At 43.4% G+C, this 15343-nt stretch overlaps 1 long non-coding RNA gene, 1 other non-coding gene and 1 pseudogene across 2 annotated transcripts; all 3 read right to left on the reverse strand.

The window, feature by feature from the left end:
- Positions 1–4702: 4702 nt before the first annotated feature.
- LOC132693107 (large ribosomal subunit protein eL14-like) lies at positions 4703–5978 on the reverse strand (annotated as a pseudogene).
- A 3811-nt stretch (positions 5979–9789) lies between these two features.
- On the reverse strand, positions 9790–14110 carry LOC145715438 (uncharacterized). Its single transcript, XR_014137575.1, has 2 exons — positions 13661–14110; positions 9790–12823 (listed from the first exon to the last, which is right to left on the reverse strand). It is a non-coding gene; the product is annotated as an uncharacterized LOC145715438 (long non-coding RNA).
- Positions 13259–13380, reverse strand: LOC132693490 (small nucleolar RNA SNORA26). Its single transcript, XR_009616857.2, has one exon. It is a non-coding gene; the product is annotated as a small nucleolar RNA SNORA26 (small nucleolar RNA).
- Positions 14111–15343: the final 1233 nt, after the last annotated feature.

Here is a 15343-nt window from a genome sequence, read left to right on the forward strand (position 1 = left end):
TGTCTCGGTTTTGTTTGGTCCATGTGCAGTCCAGGCGGGAGCCTCTGGTCTTTGCTTCAAAAGGTCCCACACAATAGGCCACCCAGTGCTGTGCTGCCGGTTTCAGCATCACGCCTCCACCTGTCTGCACGCGCGGGAAGGTTTTATGACAGCCAACTGTTAAGAAAGTAAGGGGCAAACTTCTTTGAAAATGGTGTGTGTGGAGGGTGGGGGGCGGGGTGGGGAAGTACCACCAGACAAACTCTATTAAGCCAATTACTAAACCACCTTGAATTATACTCCTTAACATTAATACTCTAAACCTAGCTGGAAAAGGTGGCTCATATCCCACCACTGGCAACTCTTTCTGCTTGAATTATTTTATTGTTGGAATATATACATAACAAAATTTTACCACTTTTTACCATTTTCGGCGTATCATTCAGTGGCATTAGGAACTTTCACAATGTTGTCCAACCATCATTACTATCCGCTCCCAGAAATTTTTCATCTTCCCAAGCTGAAACTCTGAACCCGTTAAAGAATAACTCCCCATCCACTCTCCTCCCAGCCCCTGGTAATCTCTGTTCTACTTTCCGTCTCTATGGATCTATTCTAGGAGCTTCATACAAGTGGAATCCTACAGTACTTGTCCTCTGACTTATTTCACTCAGCATGATGTCTTCCGGGTCCATACATGCGGTAGTATCTAGCAGACTTTTATTCCTTTTTAATGTTGAATAATCTCCCGCAGGATGTACACACCACATTTTCTTCATGCATTCACATCCATCAGTGGACACCGGGTTGTTTCCATCTTCTCGCTATTGTGAATAACACTGCTATGAAAATTGGCGTACACACTGATGTGTTTTAGTAGGAGCCTACAAAACCCTAATAACCAGAAATTGCACAGTGGGAGAAACAGGTTTAAAGTCTCCCCTAAATTCGTGGTTATAAACTTGGCCACCCATTAGAAGCACCTGGGATGTTTTAAAAAATTCCCCATTCTCAGTCGGTTGTGCATCCGACCTCGGCTCAGGTCATGATCTCACAGTTTGTGAGTTTGAGCCCCGCGTCGGGCTCTGCGCGGACAGCTCGGAGCCTGGAGCCCGCTTCGGATTCTGTGTCTCCCTCTCTCTCTGCCCCTCCCCTGCTTGTGCTCTGTCTCTCTCTGTCTCTCAAAAATGAATAAATGTAAAAAAAAAAAAAATTAAAAAACAAAATTCCCAATGCCCATACTGCACTCCAGATTGATATCAGATTACCTGGAAATGGGACCCAGGAATCAGCATCTTGTGTAAATCTTACCAGTTGATTCTAATGAGCAGCCAAGCTTGAGAACTAGTGCCCTGAACAGTATATTGGTAAACATGGTTTCACCTCAAGCTCGTTTCCTTTCCCTATAATCTCTAAATCATACTTAGGCATTCCTAGACCTTCAAATCCAATTTAGCTGAATTAACTCCATTTTTGTATTTTCAAGATCTGCTAAGCCAAAGCACTTCACTTTGTAATTTAAGTGTGAAGGGCGCCTGGCTGGCTCAGTCAGTAGAGCACGCAACTCTTGATCTCAGGGTTATGAGTTCAACCCCCACGTTGGGCGTGGAGCCTACTTTCAATTAATAATTAATTAATTCATTAATTAACAATATAATTTAAGTCTGAATGGGAGGGAAATCTCAGATCTACCTATCATCATTAAAGGAATGTTTGCTCTTATCGGAGACAAGATGAATATATTCAAATATGTTTTAAAAACACTTACGCAATTTGATCTAATAATGAAACCCTAGACACATCCTCTTTAACTTCAGGACTCAAGGTGTATTCCCACTGACACAATGATTCAATATTGCTTTGGAAATTCTGTGTTAATATAATGACACATGAAAAGAGAAAAGCACCATTATTCATATGTGATGTAGGTGATATTCCTAGAAAATCCAAAGGAATCAGCTGGAAAATATCCTGGAGATATAAAAATAGGTAAATGGCAATAAAAAAAAAGATAAAAGTCAATAGGATCCTTGTATGACCACTAAGAGACCAATAAGAGATCTAATCTATAACAGTCACAAAAATATAAAATACTTCAAACAACAAAAGATGTAGTATATATTCGTGTAGTTATAAACCATATTGGGGAGTGCCTCAGAGATTGGCCTGTAAATCAGGCTGCCACCCTTAGTGGCTGTAGAAACTGGGAATTTACTTAACCTCTCTGTGATTTAGTTTATCTATCTGTAACATTGCGATAACAATAGTGCCTACCTCACAGAGCTGGGAAAGTTACAAGTTAAAAATATAGAGTGCTTAAAACAGTCCCTGCTACATAGTAAGTATCCTTTCAGTGTTAGCTTTTAACTTTATTACTGGGAGTCTTTTGAAAAAGGAATTGAATAGATGGAGACCTGTAACTTTTTTTTTTTTTTTTTTTTTTTTTTTTGAGAGAGGGCGAGAGCGCGAACAGGAGCACAAGCAGGGGAGGGGCAGAGAGAGAGGGAGAGGGAGAATCCCAAGCAGGCAGCGTGCTGTCAGCACAGAGCTTGAGGGAGGCAGAATTGTTCCCATGAGCCACGAGATCATGACCTGAATGGAGCTCAAGTCCGACGCTTAACCAACTGAGCCGCCAGGTGCTCCACACAGCATATTCGTAAATAGAGTGAGTTTACAGGAATAAAGGATGGAGGGAGACAGAAAATAAATAAACATCGGATGACCAGGTATGTAAGAAATAGGTTCTGAAACTTGATGCTAAATATTTTTATGTCTGTTTTCCCTCTTGAATTTATCACTGCATACACGTGTATAAATTATGCAATTTTTATTTTCCTGTAAGCCCAATTGAATATATAGAGAATGCTAAATATAAAGAGAAAATTTATTTTTTTATTTTTTTAAAAAATTTATTTTTTTTTATTAAATTTTTTTTAACGTTTATTTATTTTTGAGACAGAGAGAGACAGAGCATGAATGGGGGAGGGTCAGAGAGACGGAGACACAGAATCTGAAACAGGTTCCAGGCTGTGAGCTGTCAGCACAGAGCCTGATGTGGGGCTTGAACTCACGGACCGCGAGATCATGACCTGAGCCAAAGTCGGACGCTTAACCAACTGAGCCACCCAGGTGCCCCGAAAACTTATTTTTTAATTCACATGGATTAGAATATAAAAGAATGCCCAGAGGAGCAGAGGGCTATTATCAGCTTTTACAACCTATTATGGAGCCATTTCAGAATAGCAGTGGTATAGCAGAAGTCTGCTTCAGTGAAAAAGAATCCAGAAAGAGATGCAACTCCAATTTAAACTTTTTAAAAGTTTATTTATTTATTTATTTACATACTTATTTTTGTAATATTATTTTTAATGTTCATTTACTTTTGAGAGAGAGAGAGAGAGAGAGAGAGAGAGAGAGAGAGAAAGAGAGCAAATGGAGGAGGGGCAGAGAGAGAAGGAGACCCAGAATCCAAAGCAGGTTCAAGGCTCTGAGCGCTCAGCACAGAGCCTGACGCGGGGCTCGAACCCACGGACCACGAGATCATGACCTGAGCTGAAGTCAGACACTTAATGGACTGAGCCATCCAGGTGCCCCATCACAGCTCCAATTTAAAAGAGAAACAGAAAACCTGGTTGTATAAGATTTTTCAAAATCACAAAGGTAAGGAAAACTAATGAATATATTTTGATAACTGATTCAAAATTTGAAAACAAATAGTCTATAGGTAAGAAATTAAATATAAAAGCTTAAATTTATGGAGAATTCTTAGTAGACAATTTTTGAAACACATCTGTGGAAGAAAAGTCCATTTCTCTCTGCTTTGAAGAACTCAACAGAAAGGGCTGGAATATCTGAATATCTATTACAACTTTAAATATCTATAAAATGGAAAAAGAAAAGCACAATAGCAGAACGGGAGGTTTGAAAATCAAGTTTGACACAAAGTTAATCCCTCACTTCTCTTTATCTCCACTTCTACAATCCTGGCTATAGAATCTCTTACCTTGGCCTCTGAAATAACCCTTCCTCCAGCTGGTGTCTCTGCTGCCTCCTTTCTCGGCAAGACAGGCTGGGTGATCCTTTTAATTTTTTTTATTTTGTTACTTTTTAAATGTCTATTTATTTTTGAGACAGAGTGCGTGCACCAGTGGGGGAGAGGCGGAGAGAGAGAGGGAGACAGAGGATCCAAAGCCGGCTCTGCGCCGACAGCAGAGAGCCTGACGCGGGGCTCGAACTCACAAACCCTGAGATCATGACCTGAGCTGAAGTCGGGTGCTCAACTGACTAGGCCACCCAGGTGCCCCCTGAACGATCCTTTTTAAAGGATCATTGCTTTTCTGAAGCACTTAAATAAAAGTCACAACCCCTAGTCAGGCTGACACAGCACATGACCACTCTACCTTCTCCTACCTAGTTTCAGTGGCTGAACTGTCCCACTTGAATCTTTATACCAGCTGTTTCCTCTGCCTGGAATACTCTTCCTGGCCCCCATCTCCATAAGGCTGGATCCTTTTTGTCCTTTGGACCTCAGCTTAAATTTTTCTTCCTCCACAAAACCTTATCTGAGACCCCAGCTTAAAGTAATAATGAAACTAACATTTATAAATTATTCTTCTATATGTCAGGCATTTTCTGACACTTTGTGTGCAAAGCTCATACTATCTCACAAAAACCCAGTGAGATAGTTTATTATTTGTCAAAAAGAGCGTTTATTATTACTTATTTATAATAGCCTCTTATGCTTGTATGCTTTCTTGCCAGATGCCTTCGGAACAGGTGCTTTCTGACCCTTCAGAGCCTTTGGAGGCACTGCCTTCTGGCCTGCAGCGTTCAGGACAGGAACATTCTAGGCTGGAACCTTCTTGCCCACAGCAGCCATCTTTTTTTGCTGGCACCCTTGCAGCAGCTGCTGAAGCCGCACCCTTAGCAGCAACTGCTTTTTTGGGGAGAAGCTTTCAGGAGAGTTGCTTTTTGTAGCTTCCTAACTTCAAGCTTGGCTATTCTGCTCCTCATTTTCTTTGCCTTCATGACTTTGTAATGATCAGAATCTGTCATCCTGGCTTTCCTTTCTCTGGTTTCAATTTTCTTGGCCCATCTCGTGGCTGCCCCTGTTTGATATCTGCCTTCTGCCAGGCTTGTCAGACATACTTCTGGCAGGCACTGTGAGGGAACTTGACGACAGAGTCAGTGAGCGGCATGCACTTGAAAGGCACAGCCTGTCTCCTCACCTGACACAAAGGTCCATCAGCCAAAGCCCTGTTCTGGTCAATAACATCTACGATCATGAACAGCTTCCCAGCGTGAGGCCCAAGGGAGACGTAGGCCACCCTGGCCAATCTCCATGAAATGCTGTGCTGGCGGCATTCGGCGAGAAGCTGGATTTTATTTTTATTATCATTCCCATCTTATAGTAAGGAAACTGAATCCCCAGCAAAGGTATGCAAAGATCCCCATATAACTGAAAGACTAGCTTGTCGCAGATTTCACTTAATTGCTCTGCTGGGTATAAGGTAGCCTGCCAACTACTCATAATCACATCACTCTGTTTTTATTTTTACTTTTTTGAAGTGTGATTTGTTTGTTTGTTTTTCTTCTCTTGATCGAATGTGAGCCTTAATTCTGTTTTGTTCACTGCCGTGTGTTCTGAACCTAAAACAATGGCTAGCACATACTCAACTACCGTTTGTTGAATGAATGGATGAGTAAATAAGCAGATAATTAGGAAATTGCTGAACTTGATGAAGAAAACATACAGGATTACGAAAGGACAAAAGGATCGTTTCAAAATTCTCGTTCAAGCGTTTACTCTGGAAAAAAAAAAAAAGCCCAGCTTTTTACTCTGAATTATAGATTCACAGAAAGTTGCAAAAATATTCACCCACATTCCCCCAGTAGCAAAACTATAATATCAAAACCAGGAAATTAACATTGGGGGGCGCCTGGGTGGCTTGGTCTGTTGAGTATCTAACTTCTGCTCAGGTCATGATCTCACAGTTCATGTGTTGGAGCCCCCAGTCAGACTCTGTGCTGACAGCTCAGAGCCTGGAGCCTGCCTCAGGTTCTGTGTCTCCCTTTCTCTCTGCCTCTCCCCCACTTGTGGCTCGCATGCTCACTCTCTTAAAAATAAATATTAAAAAAAAATTAGAAGAAAGAAAATTAACATTGGTATATGCATGACAGTGTTCCATGGTTTTATGTGTTTTGTCATGTGTAGATTCATGTAACCACCGTCACAAGCAAGACACAGAATTATGTCACCACAAGGATCTCCTTCAAAAATAGATTATTTTGAAAATATAATAATATTTGGAAAAATTTGGAAATTTTGGAAAATTGAGAAAATCATCCACATTTTCCTTAACAATTATTTTTTTTAATTTTTTCATTGTTTATTATTTTTGAGGGAGAGAGAGACAGAGAGCAAGCAGGGAAGGGGCAGAGAGAGAGGGAGACACAGAATCGGGAGCAGGCTCCAGGCTCTGAGCACTCAGGACAGAGCCTGACGCGGGGCTCAAACTCACAGACTGCAAGATCATGACCTGAGCTGTGGTCGGCCACCCAACTGACTGAGCCACCCAGGCGCCCCAACAATTATTTTTATTATACATGTTTTCCCACAGTTGTTATTACGTTGTGCTATAATTTTTTTTAATGCTCAATGGACATCCTCTTAATCTTTGATTTTTGCAGATCTCTTGGTTTGAAAGTTACATTCTACAAAATTGTTGCAAGGTAATAATGCAACTGTTCCTCCTGAAATATTCCTTTGCAGGAGTGCTGGTTAAGACTGCTACATTTAAATACTCTATCTTCTATAAAGTCACAATGTAATCATCACAATAAAAAGTATTTGTTCCCCAGTCTTCCATCGGTGTAACACAGAATTGAGTGAGAAACTGACTTCATTTCCTTTAAGTAATTTAAGTGGTTTTCTTGATCACTTTCATTTTGTACTTAGATTATCTAGATCCCAATGATGGATCAACTTTTAAAGAGGTTATCTATATACCTATTCATTTATGATATATATATGTATGTGTGTGTGTATACCTGTTCATATATGATAAAATAGTTCATTGTTTCCGGAAAAAAAAAATAGACTGACATGAAAAGCTGGGGTTCAGGAGTGAGTGGTCAAGAAAGAATTCTTGAGACATCTTTGGTGCAAAAAGTTGGTCTTCCTAAAGGGGACAGGACCTGTGGGCAGAAAGAGCTGCACTGGGGATGTGAGGAGTGGCTGATTACACACTTTTAAGTTAGGAGGGGGTTAGGGGTAGCATAAGTCTCTAAGGAATTTGGAAGCAAGGTTTCCAGGACCTTGAGGGGCTGGGTGTTGTTGGGAAAAGGTAATTTATTACTGTAGCAAAACCTTAGTCATGAGACCCTTCAGATGTGTATCAGTGGGCCATATACATATACATGTACATGGAGGATGATCGCTAACATATATCTTGGTGGGGTGGGTAGAGTTAAAGGAAGTTTCTAAAGGGATTTTTTTTTACATGATCCTGGAGGTTAGGCTAATGTCAAGCTAAAGTTGCCTTTTTCCTCTAGCAAAGTATTAACATCGAGGCAGCTTAGCTCCTTGAGGAAGGTCACTCTGCCTGTCCCAAGTACTTGTCAATGGGCTGCAAGTTATAAGGAAGTTTAATTTTTTCTGTATCTCTTTTGCCTTTGTTCTCCACATCACAGAGGAGTTGAAGAAATCAATATGAACTAATTTATTTTACTATGTCTAGACATAGAAATATAGGTACCAACGCATACACATGGATTCATGGACACAGATTTTCTAGCTTTGTCCATCAAGGGTGGGCACCCTAATAGCAGTGGCAATGAGCATACCTTGTACCCTGCTTTTGGTTTCTCAGTAACATTATCAGGAAAAGGAACCATGGTTCCTTGGAATATGATGGGTCCTGAGGCTGGGCAGGAAAACCATAAGGTGAGGCTGGAGCATCTTGATGCTCCAGGAAGGAAGTGTGAAACATAAAACAAAACAAAGGACAGGAGTATGTCAAAAGGATGCGGGAGCCAACTTGAAAGAGCTCTCAGAGGACATAGCTGGGACAATTTGAGCAATAGTAAAAATGACAGTCCTGCATTACAACCAAAGAACAATGTATATATCCAAGAGTCCATACTGATAAAAATGATTGAAATAAATCTTACTTGCAGAATTTCAATTAATAAACAGAGAAGTAGAAAACCACCACGTAAAGGCCACAGTGATAATTGCAGTGGCATGATCTACTGTTAATGCTACAATTTTGACAGTTCAACTTTAAAAAGAAACAGGGCATTTTGCACAATAGTTCAATTTTGATGTTTTCAGTTCAGGCTACCAAAACTTCTAAAATGGTATCAACTGGCAAACAAAACACTTAAGAACAAGGTCTTTTGGAGAGCCACCTTAGTCCTAGTTGTAGATTTAAGACATTGAAATCATTCACCACTGTAACAATCATTTGGAGGATTAGTGTTAATACTAAAAGAATTGATTACAATGGCTCTTGATTTGTGGCATCTTTGAGTCTCAGTAAATGTTGATAAATAATTCAGTGAATTGCTAAAACATCTGGTGAGCCTTTTGAGTTGGCTAATAAATAATGAACTCTTTTCCCAACCAATGTATTGTGTTCGGCTGAATAATGGATATTTTCCCTGTAAGTTTCACATATCAAAAATGTCTTTGGGTCCATCATTAGTAAACTTGAAACTATTTTCTAGGACTGTCCATCCCCTACAAACTTTAAATATGGAAGCAGGAAAGCCTATCTTCTAACCCAATAATGTGGGGCTTACCATATTTCAGAACCATTCATGCTATTTGATGAGACTATCTTTCCAACAGACATTTTCTATCATGCCAATGACCGGACTCTCCCTTCACTTAGTCATTGGCATTGTGGAATAAGCGTTCAATAAATACATTTGCATGTACGTATGAGGTTTCGGATGTACCTGACTACTTGAAGGGAACAAAGCAAGCCAGAACAAGAACTCCAACTTTTATAATCAACTTTATTCAAAAGTTTTCAAATTTACACCTGACAAACGTCAATGCAAAAGTTCAAATCTGCCAGACTCATATTGGCTACAGGTGAACTCAATCTTACATTTAGTTAAGCAACGCCCATGGTCAACTGTGAGGGCTTTGCACGCATTCTTTCATCTCACCACAACCCTCTTCACTGTGATTCCACAAATACACCTGTCTTTGTGAAGCTTACATTCTGGCAGGGAGCAGACAGCAGGCACACAAGCAAACAAATAATCTAGTTTTGTCTTAAACCTCTTTAACACTGACTATGAACACTGAATCCAAGGGCCAGTGGCTATCAACCTTCTCCTATTATGAAATTAGTAACAGACTCATTTTTATGGCCAAAAAAGGTAAGTAAGCAGTACTGGCCCTACCCACCCTTACTGTTTAATTCCATTTTACAGAAGAAAATTGAGGTTACTATGAATCTAGATTTCTCTTCCCCATATTTTCCCTTGACGGCTTAACACTCGTGCCACTCTAACATAGCACCCTGCATCCATCATCTGCCTCATGATCCACATACCACACCGGATGCTGAGCCCTGCATGCTTATCTTCCAGTGGCTTCTCTAGTTTCAATGCCAAGAGTTCAGCCACATTTTGCTTAACACACACAGGGAAGGAACTGTTATTACGCTGTCTCACTGGACTAGGCTGTTTCTTCAATCTTTTGACAACACTACTATGAACAATAAACCCACTTCTAAGATGTACCCAGAATTACTGGGCTTATTTTGCATAACTTGTAAGAATTATTTTCTGTCTATGAAAAAGTTGTCAATTTGCTAAAATGTTCATCAGTTTGTTTATATTCAACTTTTAAAAAAGGGGGTGAGACTCTCACTGCCCATGCCTCTTGTATGTAATCACTTTCATTAGCTTCTGACGTATCCTTTCTGAGTGGTCTATTTGCAAAACTGAGTAAATCTACATATATACACATGTATACTTTATTTCCTCTGCTTTATGAACGGCAGTGCACCAGATACCCTGTTGTGCACCTTGCTCTTGTTTTTAGTAATAATGTAATCTTTAACATGTCATCTACCCTTTGAGTTTATTCACCTACAAACTGGAGAGGATTCTATAGAAAAATGTAAGGACCTCACTACAGGACTGGGCAGATGACGCGTTCAATACAGTAAATGCTGCCCCGTCTCTACAATCCTATCCCCTGCCTCTGCCCATGGGAAATCAGACGGCTACCATTCACCCCAGACAAACCTCCCCTTTAGACTGGAGAGTAAACGTACACGGGCAATCAGGAGAGCACATCAAATCCTCCCAGCTATTAAATGGTTTACAGCTTCCTCCTGAAGGGAAAGTCTTCAGTTATTAAACATACAGGTTCAAATGGTTGAGGGCCTATGAATTAACAGATTGATAGGAGCAACATTTATCATATATGTATGTGGAAGCATGTAAAAGGCCGCCACTGAATAGCCAGGGATAAGGTTTTATATACCAGCTTAATGGGATGGGGAGTGGGTATTAAGGCTTCAGCGGAAAGTACGGAAGGTGCAGTTAGGACTTATTTACACAATTCTTCGGATGCCCAGATACCAAGTCAGGCTCCTCCCTTACACAAGGCTCCCTGGAGAGAGGGTTAGGACAGCTGAATTCTCAGGCCTGCTTTACTCATCAAAGAGAAGTCTGAAGTAGGCCTCCTTCTGCAGCTGCTGTTTGTTCAGATGCTGTCAGTGCAAAGGAGTCTTTATGCCCTTCCGGTGGGGCTGGTCCCCTGGTTTCCTTGTTTGAAACCTCACATGAAGTTCCACAGGCAAGGAGCCCCGTGTAGTGCTGTGAAGAGGACACTTGGGCAGGAACTCGGGAGGTGAGAGATCTGCGAACGGCAACACAGATGAGAACAATGATGAAGCCGAGCAGAACAAATCCAAACATGTGGCCCCAATGTCCACTGAACCAGTCTCTCACTCCTGAGACGAGGTCAGTCCAATGAAAGGCTAATTCCCTCATTCGACGTCGACTGTCGATCCGTTCCTTCACACTGTTCAAAAGAAACCTCACTTCTTTTGACTTGTTTACATACAGGCAGCACTGGTTGCCAACGACCGTACACGGTCTTCCTTGTTGAGCAGCCGGTAGATCCAGATGGTGATTTTGGAGGGCAGAGAGTAAGCTGCTAACTCTTGACTGGCGCACCTCTGAGGTCTGCACCGTGGCAGTCAATCCTTGTTCGGTGGCTTTGGAAATGTTTAGAATTGCTTCTTCTAGATCAGAAGTTCCCAATCTTGAAAAAAGGGCCCTTAACGAATTGGGGTTGTGATAAACAGGTGGATGGTCTATGACGTCTCGTTGGGTACGTCTGTGTGGTGCTACTTTATGTATTAAGGAGCCCACATCTGTAATTTGGCTACCATTGAAAGCGGGATACTGGCTGACGGAAGGTGCCAGGTATCCGAGTCCACATCGCCCTGACCAGTTAGGTGGGAACTCCTTATATACTTTATTACCACATAAAATAAAAAGACCAGAGTTGTTCACGGACAAGGTCAGAGTGGAACGTGTGACCCACCAGGCTGGCATCGGGTGTCCACCATGACCTTTGTCATTAGTTATGTTGGCATCTGCACATCTCCATTTACCATGTGCCTCTGTCAGCCTATAAGAACAAAACAAGTTGCGAAATATCTGGTATAGAAGACCTTTGGTTTGATTCTGGCAGCTATAGAGATAGGTGTCATTACCTAACCAGGTCATTCCAGAATTTTGGTCCACCCATATGTAGTCTTGGGTATTGGGCAGACCGACTAGGGGAAAAGGTGAGCTGTTCCAGGTCCCGGTCGTGTGGCCTGCAAACCAGGAATATTGTCCAGTGACTAGGCAAACATTTGCATCATAATAATCAGTCTTGGACTCATTTGCAACATCTATAGAAGGTCTGAAGGTGCCATCTGTGGAATCAAACCATACTGTTTGATTACAGTATTGTTTTGGTACGTCACCTAGGAAGGGTCCAGTGCCATTTTTGTTTTCAATGCAAACAGAAAAATTTCCCTCCAAAAGGCTCACCTGAGTTAATGATAGACCTTGAGCTTCCGCAGAAGTTTCCCAAGGCCAAAGTACTCTACCATAGGAGGAAGTAGAGTGATTGTGTCCTCTTGTTTGTGGATACCATTCCCTTTTATGCATCCACTGTCCAGAATGGGTCCACCAGGTGCTTGCATGGGCAGGAACAAAAACTAACTCAGGTTCTTGTGCGTTATCTAGGTGTTGACATAACCAGCAGTCAGATAAATTAGCTAAGGTGGCCAGGGTTTGGAAGAGGGGTGGGAGTGGCTACTGGGATTGTGCTAGAATTGTTGAAAAAGCAATAACGGTTAGCTGAAGCAAGACACAGTTTGAAAGGGAGCCCATAGTGGAGGGACAGAGGGAGACAAGATTAAGACAAGCAAGCTCCACCCAATCTTTCTATAAATAAAAGAGGTTTGTTTTTGTTTTTAATTTCTAGGTCACAGAACTTCCCAAGTCTGGGAGAGAGGCTTCAAGGGAAGATAAATGAAGACAACATTCTTGATTCAAGATCTTGGACAAAGCTGCCTACTTCATGGTGTCATCTGCTTCTGGAGCCTGGAAATCCTCAACTTGAGGTCACTCGTATGGATGGCCTTCTCACTATCATGTAGGTGTTGATCCGGATCTAGCTTGGTGTGTCTCATGTGAATCCAGGAAGATTTTTATTTCGAGGGCAGTGTTAGCAGTCGTTCTAAGGCCTCTTCCCAGTGAGGTCATAATGCATGTTTTCTTCTCAAAACTTTGATGGATGCTCCAACCCCTGGTAGAAAGGTATGGCGAGGCTATTTAGGAAGTGAAGATCATATGTTTTTCACCTGTTGATGATATGCTCCAATAGTTCTTTCTACATAACTGTCTAAGTACCGTTCGCTCAAGGGCCCATAATGCTCACCCAAACAAGGAATGGAAGCAGCCCTGGGGTGACCAAAAATGGGTCAATTTCAAGTATTCTGGACCTGTTGTTTCTACCCAGTGAGGTGTGGCTCCAGAGGCTTTATGACCTTTGTGAGCCAGTGTCTTCAGATGTTCTCAATTTACAGTCTCATTCTCATAGGCTGTTCCTGCCTTCAGTGACAAATACCAACACTTGAACTGAATGTACCATCAATGTTAAGTTTGAATCCACCATTTGTGCTCTGAGATGTGTTAAAATATCACAAGGGTGCTTGAACCGAAAGAAAAATTTCCTCTGGCGATCTGTGACTCCAGACAGGATCCAGAGAGGAGTTTTACAGTCTCGTCCCCGGGTTTTATGGAGACTTACTTTACCCTTCTGTGTTAGCCTCTTAAGGCACTGCGTCAACCTTAAAAGGGCACAGGAAAGGGCGGTCTGGGGTTTTACAGGCTTCTCTACGACCCCTGCTCTCCTCTCCCGACAACACCCCCTGCACCTCGGCGGTTTCTGGGGCCAAGTCCGAAAACCCACCGGAAGCAGTTGTCCTGCAGGGGGTGGGGGAGTCGGGAACTTACATGCCCTCTATCCGAAGGGGCAGCCAATTGGGGGGCCTTGGAACCAAGCACGTGGGAACCCCCGGTCGCCATTGGCCACGTGCTCCGGGCCGAGCGCCTCGCTTTTCCCTCCAGGACGGGGACATACCTGCGCCTGGAAGTCAGGCCGCTGCAGCCCCGCACACGTCGGAGACCGACTCCGCAGGCTCCAAGTCGGGTTCCCACAGCCGCAGGCGGGCCGGGCCCCGAACCCGCCGCAAAGCGGCCGCAGCTGCGCCCTGGGGGATCAATGCGCAAGATGGTTAGGGCGCCCGGGCCTGCCCGCGGGGAAGCTTCCCGGCGGCTCCGCGCGGCGTCTGTGCCTCGCGCGGCCCCGGGACGGGCTGGACCGCCCGCCCCCCCGGGCCGCCGAGGGCTGCTCTACCCCTCCGTTCTGGCCGCCGGGAGCAGCGGAGCTCCGGGCGGGCAAGGCTCGAAGGAAAGCGGGGCAAGCGGGGCAAGCGCAGCCCCACCCGGGCCCGGAGGCCGAGTGTTCTCCCCGCCGCAAGGGACCTGAGAATCGAGCACCACTCACCGCCGCACTCCGTGAGACACAAAAGCCCGCGAACACCAGAGACCCAGCCAGAGGCCGCGGCTGGAAAGTAGGCAGCCAATCCCCGGGAAGGGGACGGGGAAAGGACGAGGCGGGGCCGGGGGGGAGAGCAGCCAATCCTAGGGAGGCCTGGGGCGGGGTGGCAGGGAGAGCAGCCAGTCCTCGAGAGGGCGGGGGCGGAAAGGGGCGGGCCCGGTCTCACCGCCTGGGACTTTCATCTCTGGTTTAGACTGGGAGACTAGTCTAGTTCCTTTTTGGAGCTTGAGAACCGGGGCGGGAGAATGGCGTCCCTCAAGACCCTCGTGGATGTGGTTCTCTCAGGCCAACGTTCCTTCCTCGGGGACTGTCCTGGAGAGGCTTTGGCCCTTACCTCTCCCCAGCTCAGCCCCTGGGCCACAGCTCTGGGTCATACAGCCTCCTAAAGTCCTGAGCTGTTCTTTACTGTGCCACATTTTTATCACATTTGAGTGCCTGCTGTGTGCCATGCACGTTTCTAATCCTTAAATGGATGAAACAAAAGCCTTAGATGTTACAGTGGAGAAGAAAAATCAAGACAAAAATACCCAATATATCTTAGGGTGACAAATGCTAAGGAGAAAAACGTAAGTATTTTATTATTAAGAAGAAGAATGTTGTGGGGGATGGGATAGGGCTTTTCAAACCCTTCGGCTTCCCAGTCCTTCCTCCCAGTCCCTGAATGAGCCTGCAGCAGTGGTTTAACTGCTATCCAAACTGCCCCTTGCTAATGTTGACCAACCAGCCATTTCTGTGTTTATCTCATTGTTATCTCTTTTCTTCCCTCTCTTTTTAAACTTAAATTTACATTTTATTTTTCCCAAGTTATTTTAACCTCGTAAAACATACATATTTTCATAATAGAGTTAAGGCCAGGGGTAAGGGGAACAGCGATTATGAAATAAAGTGGAAAGAGACATGCTCAGTCCTTGGGAGCCCGTAGCCTCCTATTGGGATGTGTTTGTTTATTTATTTATAGAACCCATATGAGTTGAGAACCTAACATAGGCCAAACGCTGCGATAGACCTGGAGGTATATAGATAGTGAGGGGGAAAAAAAAACCCAAAATGTGAACCTCGCCCTGGTGGAAGGGTCTAGTGGGTAAAATAGACATTAATACAAGAATCACATCAAAAACGTAAAATTAGCACTTAACAAGAGTTACAATAGTAATCAAAGACTCAGCTTTTGATTAAGCAGAAAACTGAAGACAAGTTTATGGG

The sequence above is a fragment of the Panthera onca genome, chromosome B1, assembly GCF_046562875.1.
Source record: "Panthera onca isolate mPanOnc1 chromosome B1, mPanOnc1 haplotype 2, whole genome shotgun sequence".
Classification (NCBI taxonomy): Eukaryota; Metazoa; Chordata; class Mammalia; order Carnivora; family Felidae; genus Panthera; species Panthera onca.